We start from the raw sequence: 16713 nt of genomic DNA on the forward strand, positions 1-16713 counted from the left end.
CCACACCGGAGGTCAACCCCTTGCTGATCAGATCTGACCATAAACAAATCACTTTGGTTATACACATTCCCCCCCCCGGACAAGGAAACCACCACGAAAAACCTTTCAAAAGCAAACTTCACATTACTTACAACCGAGGTGGAAAGTTTCAAAGCCCCCATGCTAAAGGATAACACTGTCCAAGCTGCAAAATCCTTTACTAATGCATTCTACGGGCAACTACAAGAATGTATGGATCATGCTACCCCAAGCAAAACCAAGACTCACTCCTCCAAGAAAAGGAAACTAGTCTGGGGGACCCCTGCCATAAACAAGCTATACAATAGAAGGTGGAAACTATTACAGAAAAGAGTAAAATCCCAAGAAGGGAAGACATCCCTGATCAGTATCAGCAAGAAACTATGATCCCTCATAAAAATCATCCAGGACGAGCTTCAAAAGAAAAATTGCCAAGGACTTCAAAGATAACCACAAGGCATTCTTTAGCTATGTCAAGAATCTAACAGATCTGCTTGGAGTTAGTGCAGAATGGCACAAAATACACTGAACCAACTGATATTGCCAACAACCTGGTAGACAGGTTCAGTGCAAACGTCACCCCCCTCTCAATGACAAAAGGGCCCATAAATATACCAGAAGAATGTAGAGCCCCTGAAATCACAGACACTCAAGTTAAAACAGCCCTCTCCAAAGCCAAAAACACAGCATCAATGAGACTGGATGGTGTCCCAGGCTGTGTCCTACACGAGCTCAAAGACAAACTAACCCCTCACCTAAACACACTGTTCAAACTCAGCCTCTCCACAGGCTACATCCCATAGAGTGGTGCACTAAAATGATTATTCCATTCCACAAAGGTGGATTCACAACTGATCCTGGGAACTATCGCCCTATAAGCCTGACTAGCTTGGTCTGCAAGGCTATGGAGTGCATCACCATGGAACTCATTAACAGAGACATTGGGAACCTCCAAACACTGGACCCTATCAAGTTCGGCTTTGTTAAGGGCAGATCATGCCTCCTAAACCTGGTGGACTTCTTTAAGACAGTTACCAAGGCTATAGACAAAGGAAAGGTGGCACACACAGCCTACCTAGACCTCGCAAAGGTCTTTGACACCATTCCCCATTCTGGTATTATAGACAAGCTCACCAGCCTGAACATAAACCCCTATGTCACAAGATGTGTTGCCAATTGGCACACGGACAGATCCCACATGGTGAGAGTTGCAGAAGTTAGGTCTGACTCTAAACCAGTTACAAGTGGCGTTCCCCAGGGCTCAGTCTTAGGACCCCGCCTGTTCGGCATATACTTTACAGAGGTACAGGCAAGCACAGGAGGACTATGGCTGACATAGTTCACAGATGACTGCAAACTAGGGGCTATAATTGACTCTCTGGCTGACACAGACATCCTCCAAAAGGGTCTCACAGAGATGGATACCTGGTATCAAACTCATGGCCTCAAGCTAAATGCCAAAAAGTGCATAGTCATCTCCTTTGGAAAAAAACAAAGTACCCACAAACTACCACATAGGTTTGTAGTCCCCTAAATACAGAAAACATAATAAGGGATCTGGGGACCCAAGTAGATAGTAATCTCTCCTTTGATAATCACATTGCCAAAGTGGTTAGAAAATCCTTCTATGTGGCCCACCTAATCACAAAAGGGTTTGCATCCAGATCAAAAGAGGTCATTGTGCCCCTCTACTCATTACTCATCAGACCCATCATAGAGTACAATGCCCCATTTGGGATGTACCTTACAAGACACCTGCAACAACTGGAAAGACCACAGAAGTACCTCATCAAGAGGATGACCGGCCTCAAACAGATGCCCTATGCAGCTCGATTGAAGAAACTCCAGCTGTACTCAGTTGCATACCGCCTACTCAGAGGTGATCTCTGTCTGACATAGAAGGCATTGTCCAACACAGAATTGATGGACATGCTCCACCTAAAGAAAACCTTATCCCCTCGAGCCACATGCTCTAGGGATCTAAACCTCACCACAGCAATAAATAGGAAGCGCCAGAGGGATAGATTCCTGTCCCAGAGGCTTTTCATGCTTTGGAACAAGATTCAAATCTACATTAGTTAGAGCTCCTCGCTAACACTCTTCAAGAGAAACCATGACGAGTTTATGGGAAACAGAAAGTTTACCCTGGGGATTACTTCAGTGGCTCTGCTGGACAGAGGCACAGGGAACTAATCTAAGGGGGCAGCAAAAGCCAACACATTCTGGCTAGGCTTATAAATGCCTTCGGGCAGATAGCCTAGTACCTACCTATGAACCTACCTATAGCTTTGTATGTTAGATTGTAATCACCTCAGAGAAGACAATATGCGATGGAGTAAAGCTGTAGTTTTTTGAGACGGTCTGCGTAGGGCATCTGTTTGAGGCCAGTAATCCTCTTGGTGAAGTATTTCTCTGGCCTTTCTAGTTGTTGTAGATGTCTTGTGAGGTACATACCAAAAGGGGCATTGTACTCTATAATGGGTCTAATGAGTGATGAGTAGAGGGGAACAATTACTTTTTTTCATGGATGAAAAACCTTTTGTGATGAGATGTGCCATGTAGAAGGAGTTCCTGACTACTGTGGTGATGTGATTATCAAAGGAGAGACTAGTGTCCACCTTTGCCTGAATGTCTCTTATCACACTTTTAGTGTTAGGTAGACTGCCGCCTATGTGGTAGTTCATGGGTACAGAGTTTTTAATAAAAGGGATGACAATGCCCTTTTTAGCATTGAGCTTGAGGCCATGGCTTTGACAACAGGCATCTGTCTCAGTGAGGCCCTTTTGTAGGATGTCCACATCGTTAGGAGTTTCAATTATGACTCTTAGTTTGCAGTCATCAGTGAACTTCATTAGCCAAAGATCTTCTGTGTTAGCCTGTACTTCAGAGAAGTAGATACCAAACAGAAAAGGACCCAGGCTGAACCCTAAGGTACTCCACTTGTCACTGGTCTGAAGTCGGATTTGGAGTCTGCTACTTTCACAGTGTGGGTTCTGTCAGTGTGCCAGCTGACAACCCATCTTGTGACATAGGGATTTATACCTAGTTTAGTGAGTTTATCTATAATTCCAGAGTCGGCTATGGTGTTGAAAGCCTTTGTGAGATCTAGACAGGCTGTGTGAACCACCTTACCCTCATCTACGGATTTGGTGACTGCTTCAAAGAAGTCTATCAGGTTTAGGAGACATGATATGCCTTTTACAAATCCAAACTGGGTGGGGTCCAGAGTTTGGAGATTAGCAATGTCTTTGTTTATAAGTTCCATGATGATACGTTCCATGGCCTTGCATCATGCTAATGGGGCGGTAGTTCCGGGGTCTGTGGTGGATCCCCCTTTATGGAGTTTGATAAACATTGCTGTGCACCATTCAGTGGGCACAAAGCCTGAGGTGAGGCTATGACTGAACATGTTGCTTAGGTGGGGTGCCAGTTCGTTCTGTAGTTCATGTAGAATGCAGCCTGGGATATTATCAGGATCCATGGATGCTGTGGAGAGTGTGTTTTTTACCTGTGCAGCCGTGATTACAGGAACTTTACATTCTTCCATTATAGAGATGGGCCCTTTAGGGGGTGAAAGGGGGGTAAAGTTAGCACTGAACCTATCTGCCAGGATATTGGCAATATCAGTTGTTTCTGTATATTTAGTGCCATTGTGCTTTAACTCAGAACAGATCTGAGTGTTGCCATTGAGATTCTTGACATAGCTATAGAATGCTTTGTGATTGTCTTTAGAAACAGTGGTGATTTTGTTTGCTAACTAGCTTTGGAGGATTTTATGAGGGATCTCAGCTTCTTACTGAGGCTGACCAGGGAGTTCCTCCATTCATGAGATTTTACTCTTTTTTGCAGTAGTTTCTTTCTTCGGTTGTAGAGTTTGTTTATGGAAGGGGACCACCAGATTGGCTTCCTTTTTTTGGAGGATGGCATCTTGGTTCTGTTAGGGATAGCACGATCCATGCACTTGTGCAAGTGCTTATAAAGTGCATTTGTGTAAGATTCAGCAGTCGTACCTCTATTGTCCATCTGCATGGGTCTCATGAAGTTTGCCACTTCTGTCTTAAGAAATGTGAAATTGGCTTTGCAGAAATCTTTTACTGTGGTTTCCATAAAGAGGGGTGGGGGCAAGATGTGGATGTCTAGGGTGATAAACTTGTTGTCAGATCTGACCAATGAGGAATTTACCTGTAGTGTGGAACACCAGTCGCCCATGTTGGTAATGTTCAGGTCTAGGATATCGCTGCCCCTGGTGGGGGTGTGGATAAGTTGATCCAAGCTGTTGAAATTGATGAATTCCAGAAAATGTTGAGCAAAAGAGTTGGTACATGAGTAGTTTGTCCAGTTAATGGTGGGATACTTAAAATCACCCATTATTAGGGTGTTAGGTTGTAACCTAATATTTTCTAGTGTATCAAGAAATGAGGAGTGGGAATCCTGGGGTATGGTGGGGGATAGATCTAGAAAGTCGTGAAACGAGCATAGGATTTTTTTTTTCTTTTTTTTTTTTTCAAAAGTTAAGTAAAAAAACAGCAAATAAACACTTTTAACACAGAAAGCAGGCTATTGCACTTGAGTGTGTAGTCTTTTACAGTTAGATGAAAAAACACTTAAAAATGAAAGTGCAAACAGTATTTGGCAAAAAAAACCAGTTCAGATAAGTAGGAAAGTTAATAAAAAAGTGGTTGGAACAATGTGGCTAGCAATATCAAGCAAGTAAAAAACAAAACAGAGGTACTTAATCCACTTAAAGTCTCCTTTTTGCACTCTGCTGCTGTAGAACTATGCAGGACACCCATGCAGACTCTTACTGAGGTAATGCAAGTGCAAAAACTGTGCGAACATGGGTTTTTAAGCAGAAAGATGAAAGGAATAGAAATAACCCAAAACGGCCAATACAACTACAGTTTTTGGGTTGAAACCTCTCCTCCAGTGACAGATAGGCTGTTCCAAAGCTCACCACTCTCACTGATGACCAGAGACGTTTCCCTCTATCTCAGAAAGGTCTGGGCAACACAGGAATTTACAAACAGCCCAGAATTCACCAAACTCTGAAAACCAGACTTTACTAGATCTAGAAAGGCAGGAAACGAGTATAGGGCTAGGATTTTTTTTTTCAAAAGTTAAGTAAAAAAAACAGCAAATCAACACTTTTAACACAGAAAATAGGCTATCGCACTTGTGTGTAGCCTTTTACAGTTAAACAGATGAAAAAAACACTTAAAAAATGAATACTTTAAAGTGCAAACAGTATTTGGCAAAAAAACAGTTCAGATAAATAACAAAGTTAATAAAAAAGCAGTTGGATCAATGCGGCTAGCAATTTCAAGCAAAACAGAGGTACTTAATCCACTCAAAGTCTACTTTTCACTCTCTCCTACTGTAGAACTCTGCAAGACACCAGGCAGGCTCTTGCTGAGGTAATACCTAATTGTTCCACTGGAGACTGAAACCAGGACCTTTGGCGTGTAAAGCAGATGTGATAACCACTATACTACAGATGAGGCTTTAGATTACCATCACATCTGAAGGACAGATAAATGAATAAATAAATGATGGTTCAAACCTTATGGACAGACAACAGCAGAGATAGCAAAGCTAAAAAAAATATTTTATGTAGTCATTTACACTGCAAGTGGGCACAATGCTGAGCAGGAAGTGAAAAGCTATAACCAAACAGTAGAAAGTGTAAGGTACAAAACTATAAAGGGTGACTGCAATGGCAAATTTATATTACAGTGCTAAATATACTAATGGAGCTCCCATCTCTTGTCTACCAAGTACACAGATTTAACATTTGAGCTATATTAATATAATCTAGAGACCTTTATATAAATATATAGTATATATATATATATATATATAATATATATATATATATATATATATATATACATACATATATATATATATATATATATATATTTTTTTTTTTTTCACTTTATAATGAAATATCGAATTTCAGTATCTCGAGATTATAAAGCTGAAAAATCAAAAACCCGAAACTTTAAAACCGCAAAATTTCAAACCACGAATGTAACACAAACAAAACACTAAACCACACAAACACAAATACACCTACCTGCCAACACTACAAAAAACAAACCAACACACACAAACACAAGAAAACTAACACACACAAAAACAATCTTGCTAAAAGCAGGGGGCCAAGCCCCCCCTGCACCCCCATGTGGGGGACTGCACCCCATACCCCCCCTACTTATATATACTAACTCCAAGGTCACACTAAACATACAAATACATAAAATACACCACTACACACACTCACGCACACTACCCTATGCCCTTTCAAAAGCACCACTTACCTCAAATCCCAGCTAAATCAACAAACTGCACGGCACATCATGTACGCGAACCCATAATGGCAAATACAACATTTCCTCATTCACTATTATGCAGTTTCTCGTAACTGCACTTTCGACTTTATAGTCTCGAAATACTGAAATTCAACATTTCAGTATTTCGAGATTATAAAATGTAACTATATATATATATATATATATATATATATATATATATATATATATATGTTTATGTATATGGGGCTGCTTCTGTTTATCGAAAACACATTTTTTTGAAGAGCAGAAGTATGAACCCACTTCAGTGAAAGTGCATTTAACTTAAAGTGCACTTTTGCGAACATCGGTTCACCGAACTGGAAAACAAAAACAGAAAAACCTTGCACACACACTTTTTACAAGTGGGCAAGCTCTCCCTGCATCCCCCACACATCCCTACTTCTATATACTAACTCCAAGATTTCACTACAGTGGAGAAATGGGTATATTTCCTTATCTCCTCTGTACCTTGCTTCGGTGAACTGGGAAAGCTATCCAAACAATATGGCAGCTATGCACCCTGAGCATCAGACACAAAGCTTATGTATCCCTGAATCCAAAAGATATGGCACAGTTATCACTTGCACAGGGTGTTGTGTGTGGGGGGCAGGAAGCCTAGGCTGAAACAAATGTGTGTGTGAGTAAAAAAGAGAAGCCGGCAGTCAGATAAATTAACAAATGGCCACTTAGACAAAATGAGTTTTAATCTTTAGAGCTGAACCTTGCAACTGTTGACTGTGTGTCTGTATGGGTTATCCAGGTGAAACTGGTGTGTGAGTATCTGCATGAAAACAGCCAAGATCTGTGCTAGGTCTACATCTCGATATGTCAGACAGGTGTGAACTGTGTATGGTAGAGGTGGCAGTTCATCATGGTCAACAACTCGCTCTGGCAGGAGTTGCACTGGCATGTCCATGCCCATGGTCAGATGCACTGCTGCTACCTAAACATGACTGATGTCTGCTGGAAAAGCTCCTCTCATGAGGACACCCAGGACCATGATGCCATGCCCTGCCACATATGGCTTTGGACAGCTCACCGACTGATGGAGCAGTGGAACATCAGATGATGTGGCTGACTTACACCAATGAGGAGGATGTCTCCCTTCCAGCAGACATTCCATCACAGACACTGCTCATTCCAGCATGTCATTCATCCGATCTATTGAATCAGCAACATGGTGGAGGCAGTCACACATGTCAGGCTGTGCTGCATATACAACCCTAAGCATTTTTCTGGAGGAGCTATGGGAATGTGCCTGTGTCTTCATGGTGGCCCTAAGCAAATGTTGAGTGGCAGGAGAAGAGACACCTGGAGCAGATGGAGAATGGACAGAAGGCCTCTTCCGAGCACACCAGCAACCCTGCTGCATGGCATCTCACCCACACTTTGGCTATGAACAGAGGTGACAAACACTGAAGACACATTAACCACACTGCTTCGATCGATTGTCTCACCCTCCATCTGTCCATTACCTGAGGGCTCACATGAATGGGTAGGCATAGGCTTACCGGCTGTGTCCAATGGAATTTCAGGAGATGGCTCTATATTTACCTCAGTGTCAGATCCAACCTCTGCAACCATCATCAACAGAGTCTGCTGATACCCTGATGTTAGATGGTAGAAGTCCCCCACTTCCACTGTCAGGATCACCTGTAAGCAACAAACACAGGGACTATTAATACCTACACTATTATAGTTTAATCTATGCTAACAAAATACCAGTGGTGCCACTATTGGACAGTACAGCAATACACCCAACAGTCCTGGCATCAATATTACACAGTAAAATATTTCTTTGAACTGCTCATCAGTACTGACATAAAAATGTTTGGCTTACCATATGCAGGTGATGGTATGCTCCTTATGCCAGATGGTTCTGGAAGAAGTTAACCAAAACATAAGGACAACATCATCACAATTAACAGTAACACAGTGGTCATACTTTTTTCCCTTTATATGTCCATTAACTATAACTGTTTAATTGTATTTCATTGCTATTTACTGCAATTCATTACTGTTTAACTGCATTTTACTGCAGCTCATTACTGTTTAACTGCATTTTTACATACTGTAAGTTCTGTTTTTGTCTGTAAGTGGTTAATCTGTGTTTTATTTTTTTGTGTGAGGTTTACTGTGTTCTTAACCCTTAAATTGAGTAGTATACTCTGATAAAGGTTTGCTGCTTCCAGAGCTGCAGCTGCACTGTTTTTAACCCTTTGTGAGGTATTTCAGCAACAAATTTTCCCTTAGTAGAACTTGTGTGATCGCCTAGTAGTACTACTCTTAGACCTTCTATCGTTTACCCTCTTAGCTCTCTCTGGACTCTCTCCCCCTCAGTTTCTGACAAATACAGATGCACAATTTCCTATGGTTTATCATGTCAGTCTGGTTAATAGGGGCATCCTGAGGCAGCGTAGCAACTGCGTCATGTACATGGACAACCCTCTAATATTACTACATAGGAACACAATTTGTGAGAGATGCAGTTACATTAAGAACCTGTCTCCCTCCCTCAGAAGCCAATATATCTAGTATAGAGAAGGTTGTCAACACAAACATCACACCTCAAACACCACCCACATCTACACAACACATACCCATATATGTGGAGGTCCTCAACAAAAACATACCCAAACAAAAGAGACCTCTGAGGCAAAAACACACAAGACCTCCACTGCCCACCACACCACACATAGTCCACACACCTGTGTCTCACAGCCACTAAGGCCTAAACCTAAACCCAACATATTAGTCATATGAGACTTCATTGTAAGCCACACAGATGTTCGTCAGGTGAAAGAATCCACCAAATCACCCATGCACTCATGTCTTTCAACAACAGGTAGTGTTATAACTCTGGCATGGTCTATATTAGCATGAATAACTTGAGACGTACTTCCATGGACTATATGAAGAGAGACATGATCGAGCTCACTGAATATGTGTCCCAGGCAGGTATGTTCCTAGCCTTAAGCAGCATTCTACCATCACCCACAATGATGCCTCAATACAAACAGAAAATGGTTGACTTTAACAATTAGCTTAGTTTCTGGTGTCATTCTAAGGGGATCTAGTACTTATCAGCTGGGAAGACATGATTGACAAACCATGATGGCTTGCCAGAGATGGCTTGCATCTGTTTCCCTTGGGCTTCATGCTCCTGGAAAAGGCTCTTGCCTCCACCATAGTGACTTTTAATGCAATGCTATGAGGTCAAAACTACTAACATGAAAATTTCAACAAAACACAAATTAAAGGTCATGCTGCTAAACACTAGGAGTCTAAAGAAGAAACTGCACTCATTGCAAGCATTCTTAACCCTGAAAGATACTGACATTTGTGCAGTCACAGAAACCTGGTTCAAGGCTGTGGAGAGCACCCCAGTGATACCAGGTTACTCATCCTATTATAAATTCTGACACCAAACCATTGGCAGCAAAGCAAAAGTAGGTGGAGTTGCAATAAATATAAAAGACATACACACCTCCAGGCTGGTCCAACAATATGAAGCACAGGAGACACTCCAGGTACAGTTAATCATTGACAGGACCCCTATTCAAATCATAGCTAGCTACAAGCCCCAAACTTTGACTCAAGATGCTCACTTCACCTATCTGTTGAATCTATCAACATTCAACCTTTTACCCTGATCCTGGGTGACTTTAACTATACAACCATAGATTGGAAGAACTACTCATGCTAAAACACAAATGCCCAAAGATGACTTGATTTTGTCAATGCAAATACCTTGGAACAGCTGAGGTGAAAATATCTTGGACTTGGCATTAACTGACATGAATAACCACTGCAGCAGCCCTACAGTGTCATCCTCCCTGTAAGATGCAACCACAAAGCAGTCATTTTCAAAGTCACCATCTCCCATGACCCCACCCCCCAGCTAGGGTCAAACAAAATAACTTCTCCTAAGCTGATAACAAAATCCTGAGTGGAAGGTATAAACAGTTTCACAGCCCCCTCCCCCTCCATAGGAACTGGCACATATGTCCAAACCTACATCAAAGTACTATACAAGCATTTATATAGCTGCATGGAATCAGGAATACCTGACAGGACAAACTCATCTTCCTCAAGGAAGAGTAAAACTGTCTGGTGGACATCTGCAATAAATAAACTCTATAATAAAAGGAAAACATTGCTGTCCAGGACCAAGAAGGAGCAGGTGCCTAATTAGAAGCAATCTCTCTTTAGCCTAAACAAGCAAATAAGAGCACTAGTGAAATCATCCAAAGCAAACTTTGAGTCCAATCTGGCCACATCCACTAAAGACAATAACCAGGCTTTCTTCACATATGTCTGCAATTTCAAGGGAAGCACCCAGATCTTCTCGGAACTGGTGGTCAAGGACACCATATACACAAATGCCATAGATATAGCCAATCTGCTGGCAAACGGGTTCAGTAAAAACTTCAACCTCATGTCCCCACATCAGTAAATCAAGACATTCCCAGTACCTGCCCCCTCCCCTTGTCTCTAGGGAGCAAGTCATCAGTGGCCTCTCAAAGGCAAAAAATGCAGCCTCCATGAGACCTGATAACATCCCAGGCTGCATCCTACATGAACTCAGGCAGAAATTTGCAGGACCATTAGACACCATATTCGACCAAAGTCTGAGTACCGTCTTCATCCCAGCTTATTGGAGGCCAGCCACTGTCATCCCTTTGCACAAAGGTGGAGCGTCTATCGATCCAGTAAATTATATACCCATCAGCCTAACTACCCTGATCTGCAAGGCCATGGAATGGATTATCATGGCTCTCATTAACAAGGACATTGGCAACCTCCAAACCCTCAATCTCATACAGTTTGGTTTCATCAAGGGGTGGTCATGCTTGTTAAATTTTGTTGGCTTCTTTGAGACAGTCACCAAAGCCATGCACAAGGGAAGATGGTGCACCCTGCCTACCTTGACCTAGTCAGAGCCTTTGATATTATTCCCCACTCAGGTATAATAGATAAAATCTCTCATCTAGGCATCAATCCATATGTTGCCAGATGGGTAGCAGATTGGCTCACTCATAGATCCCACCTAGTCAAAATAGGGGAAGCCACCTCAAGCAGTTGACTTGTAATGAGTGGTGTACCCCAGGGATTGGTCTTGGGGCCTTTGTTGTTTGGGATATACTTTTCTGAGGTGCAGGACAAAGCCAGTGGGCTATGGCTGACCACGTTTGCAGATGACTGCAAGCTGGGCAATGCAACAATTCCCCTAATGATGTGGACATCCTCCAAGAGGGTTTCACCCAAACAAATGACTGGTGCCAGAAATATGGCATCAAACTGAATGCCAAAAAATGCATCATCATCCCACTTGGGGAGAGTGATGTCCCTACAAATTATCACATCAATAACAAAGGTCTAAGCATGTAATCAGTTGTGAGGGACTTGGGCACCCTGGTTGATAGCAAACTGACTTTTGACCACCATATTGCCTTTGCTGTACGAAAAGCTTTCTACATGGCTCACCTCATTAGTAAGGGTATCTCATCCAGGGACAAGGTGGTCATAGAATCCCTATATTCTTCCATTATGACATCCATTATTGAGTACAATGCCCCTTTTGGCATGTACCTCACAAAGCACATGCAGCAGCTGGAAAGACCACAAAGGTTCCACACTAGGAGAATCCAAGTCCTCAAACATCTACCCTACACCAATAGGCTAAAGGTCCTGTCCCTCTACTTAGCCTCCTACAGACTTCTCAGAGGTGTCCTCTGTCTGGCATACAAAGCAATCTCAGACTCTGCCTTGATGGGACTGCTGCATATCTGCAAGTCAAGCTCCACTTGAGTAACAAACACGTGTGACCTCAACCTGGTCTGTGGCATCAACAGAACTTGTTGGCAGGACAGAATTGTGTCCCAGAGAGTCCCCCTTGTCTGGAATAGTCTCCTGCTCCCCATCAAGCAGAGTATCTCATTAACCCTTTTTAAGCATACTCTGGATAATTGGACGGGGAACAGAAAATACAATTCTGGGATTCCACCTCTCTCATTGCTGGACAGGGGCAACAGCTGCTCACTTGTCAGGACATAGGCTTAATTTGTGGTTAGGCTTGTAAGTAGCCTGGTAACTTCCTATGATCCTATATTTTTAACAAAAACTTTGATGACAAGCCCAACATACACACGTGTAATCAATCAGAATGTATTGTTCAGTATAGCAATCTTCACCCCCCCCAAAAAAAAATCTTGAGAAACAGAAAAAACACATTGATTTAAATTATTTTACTATAAAACAGTATTTAACAATTGAGATATAAAAACCTACCTAGAAGCTCCTCCTGGGGCAGGCTTGATGTCCCTGAAACAGTAGCACTAATGTCTTAATGCTGTTCTGCACTTTTCTGGGAGCTGTCTAGATTTCTGACAGTAGACAGGAGCTCTTCATTTGTAGTTAGTGGTGGCACTATAGCAGACCCACTGGTACCCATATGATCATAGGTCACTGCAGCTGCTATTCTCTGTGCAGATGAGACCATATCAATCACCCCTATGGCATACCTGATCATATGTCCTGCTGTGGCCACCTACTACATTCACATCTGCAACTATCCGCTGCCAAATTTGCATTTTGCTTGAAATATATTCACATCCCCTCTGAATCAGGTAGGCACCATGTCACCTAAAACCTTCCACAATGACCTGATTCTCAGGGCCAATGAAGAGTGTTTTTTGGGGATTAAGATGCCTGGGTACCATAATCCTAGGTGTCCTAAAAGACAACAAAAGTATAATGCACATAACTATCTCACAACTACAAAATAACTGTTCCCAGATAAATCGGAAAAGGTAGCATTTCAGTACTACCCAACAACAAGCTGGATGCAAAAAAAAGAGTAACAATAGCAACATATCCTTGTTGTGCCATAACTAAAATGTAGCTTTGCTCCCCCACCCCCAAAAGAAAAGGCAAATTACATATTTTGCTAACAAACCATAAGTGAAATGTTAGAAGTGCTATGAAATTAACTGTCCCTGAAACGTCTTCAGATTTAACACAGAACATTCCATTTTAAGGTATTGCAAATCATGTATACCAATGAAATGCCCTGACAAACATGACCATGCCATCAGTAGATGTGTGACTAATGCATTCAAATAAAATGTAGCCTTTGTTATTCAAAATATATTTATAAAGCTATTAAACAAATATTCTTAGTTACATTTTAGCATATGCAATATATAGCTGAAAAATGCAAGCATACCTTCTCAAATTCAGTAAACGTCTGTGCAGATACATCCCAAAGTAATATCCTCTTCTGTGTTTTCCACATAAACAAGTCTCTTCACCTTTAATTTCCCTAGCTACACAGTTGCCTTTTTATATTGTAGATTCAGGGCTGCCAGTAAGTGAAAATGCAAATGAGGTCTGAACTCATTAGAGTTGCTGAAACCCAAATACTTGGTTCCATGTTGCAGATGTAAACATACTCCAGACACTCCCTCAGTGTTTATTTTTAATGAATTAAAACAGTGAATGATCACTAGTAGTGAGAAGGAATATGCAACAGCAATGCAGACTGCCCTACATTTAGTGAGTGTACTAGGTTAGCCTTACAAAGTGTCAGATGCAATTTTGTCAAGGCTGGAAATATAAGTAAGCAGCACACAATTCACAGGTTCTGTTAACATCTAAGCTCCTCTTCATTTGTTGGCAACTGCATATTATATTACTGCGATTTAATATCCTCACACATTTTAAGGACAATGATATTGAATCACTGACATACAGCATGTCTCAGATTATTGGTCAGATAACAGAAGAATGAGCAACAAACACAGAGAGGTAAGACAGAGCTACATATTTGCAAGCAATTCTCATAACTGGTTGTGTTATCACTCAGTGTGCTACATCCAAAATTAATAAATACACAAATAACTGTTATATGGCTTCATAGTACTGAAGATAATGTTGCAGTTGTATGCAGAATGATTTCAGTTCCTGCTGCAAAGTTGTTTGTGTGGCTAACAGGCATAAGGCTCTCTTACTGTGTTCTGAAGGTTCATTGGAGTGAATGTTCAAATCCAGACCTATGTAGACATATTTCAAGTGTGTATGTCATAGATTGCTTTTCCTCATTTCAACTACTTTCTCTTTTGGGGGGTATTTGCACAATGCATGGCTTGGTGCAAACAGAAAATTGAGAAAAAATGAATGTCAGGTTTGGCTGTGCTTATCTAATTTAAGTGAAGTACAGCAGTGTGCAAACTTGGACTATGCCCCCCCCCCCCCAGGAAACAGACAGAACACCTGCACAACACCTGTATGCAGGGTGTCTGTAAAAAGGCAAAAGTCAAAAACAATACATTGTTGCAATGTTTGTTTTTCATTGCACAACTTCACTTAGTGGCATTGCACGGCAATTAGTAAGGTTCCACAACAACTGCAGCCATTGAATACCTGCAGACAGGACTCAAAAAGCCAATTAATTCTGTTGGGCACCACATGGTGGTTAACACAGTCAACTTAAGAATGATTAGCAAATGTCATGTAACTATTCCTTTGGTAGCAGGTGTAAGTGTAGCGCTGGAGTACAAATGGTCCTGTGTTCTAATACAGGGTATGCAAACTATATCTACTACTGTGACAGTGTAGTTTATAGCAATGAACTGAAAAATAGTCAAGTGTTATTTCAACATTATTGTGGCAACAGGTTTAAGTGTAGGTCTACCATACACATGGTCCTGGGTTCTAAATCCAGGATATTCCATACACATTTACTTCTGTTCCACTTCCAATTATATTCAATCTCACTTATAACACATTAGATAGTTGAGCTGATATGAATTATATGTATGAGAAATGGGAGAACATTATTGTGTTTTCAGATGTATGACTGACAGTATACTGTCTACTATATTACTATTACTATATTAAGGACAGCGCACTGGTGCAGTGGTAGTGTTGTCACCCCACAGCAAGAGGTTCTCCAGTTCAATTCTTGGCTAGAGTGCATTCTGTGTAGAATCTGCATGTACTCCCTGCATTCATGTGGGTTTCTCCACATGCTCCGGTTTCCTCCCACATCACAAAAACATGCATCTGGAGCATTCTCCCCAGGCCTTTGCTGAAAATTGGCTTTGTTACAAGTCGGACTTTCCCAGTAAACAAATGTTAAATAAAATATATGTTAAATAAATATTCCTGTAAGTATAATTTTGCTCTCTGGATTTGCTTGGCTGTCACAATTACATAAAACACATATACAACTGGATCTATAACTAATCACCTTGTCAGGTCACACATGTAAATGTGCAACACCTCAAACTGTCACCTGTACTTATGTGTAATTCCGGATTATATCTGAGCAGCACTTCTTCTGTGGCAAAGATGGAAAATCAATGCTGTGAAAGAAAATGTTTTGTCCTCTATGCCTACTAGGGATTTGAATCCCACAGTGTAAAAATCAATTTTCTCAGTGTATAAAGGCAAAAACAAATGTGTCAGGTCATTATATTTATGCCTCCATTGTATGTCTGCAAACTTAACTCACCTAAGAGTTATCTTCCAATTTCCAATATATATTTCCGGGCTACATCAGTATGCACCCCTCAAACTAAGGCCAAGTGTTAGATTAACATTCCAATTTCAATTACTTAATTCCTCCCTGCTTATCACTGCTGCCATCTGCTTAACACCGCTCAAATGTGGTTGGCATTGTTGCTCGGATTTGTGCACTACCAGTACACACAATAAGTGGAACTGGTGGAAAAGCATCTGTTTTCAATGCTTTAGTCTGGCTGGCAGACATGTCTGGCATTAGAGAGGAAGGTGCCAAGTTTAGGGTACAGAGGTGGGGTATCCACAAGTCCAGTATATTTACTGGACTCCTGGTGAAGTGCCACAGCCAAAGGCTTCTGTAAGGGGGCTATTCTGACTCCCAGTACAAGTCTGAGGCATGGAATAATTTGGTCCAGGCTGTATCCAGTGCCTACACAGGTGAAAAAAGGATACCCTCAACCATTGGTTGAATGATTTTGAGACTGCTGACATCCCACAGCTGTGTAAGTATGACAATAAGAGAGTATTTGTAAGACTTAGAAAGCTAAATATAGGCAAGACTGGTATGCATAATGCTCTTCTGTTCTTTCTGTTCTTTCCTCAGGTGCTACCAAATGTGAGTTCAATAGGCAGCCTCATGTTGCTTGAATGGACAGACTGAGGAAAGCAAGTGGTACATATGCAACACAAGAGAAGTGTTATTGTAGCTTTAAAAGTTAAAGATAGCTTTTTGGGTTTTTTATAGAGTTGTATCAAATTGTGCATGCATATCCCAACAGTAAAATCAATTTTGCATGCATTACTCTGTAGCACAAAC

Source organism: Protopterus annectens, chromosome 4.part0 (genome assembly GCF_019279795.1).
Source record: "Protopterus annectens isolate FY-2018-M chromosome 4.part0, PAN1.0, whole genome shotgun sequence".
NCBI lineage: Eukaryota > Metazoa > Chordata > Ceratodontiformes > Protopteridae > Protopterus > Protopterus annectens.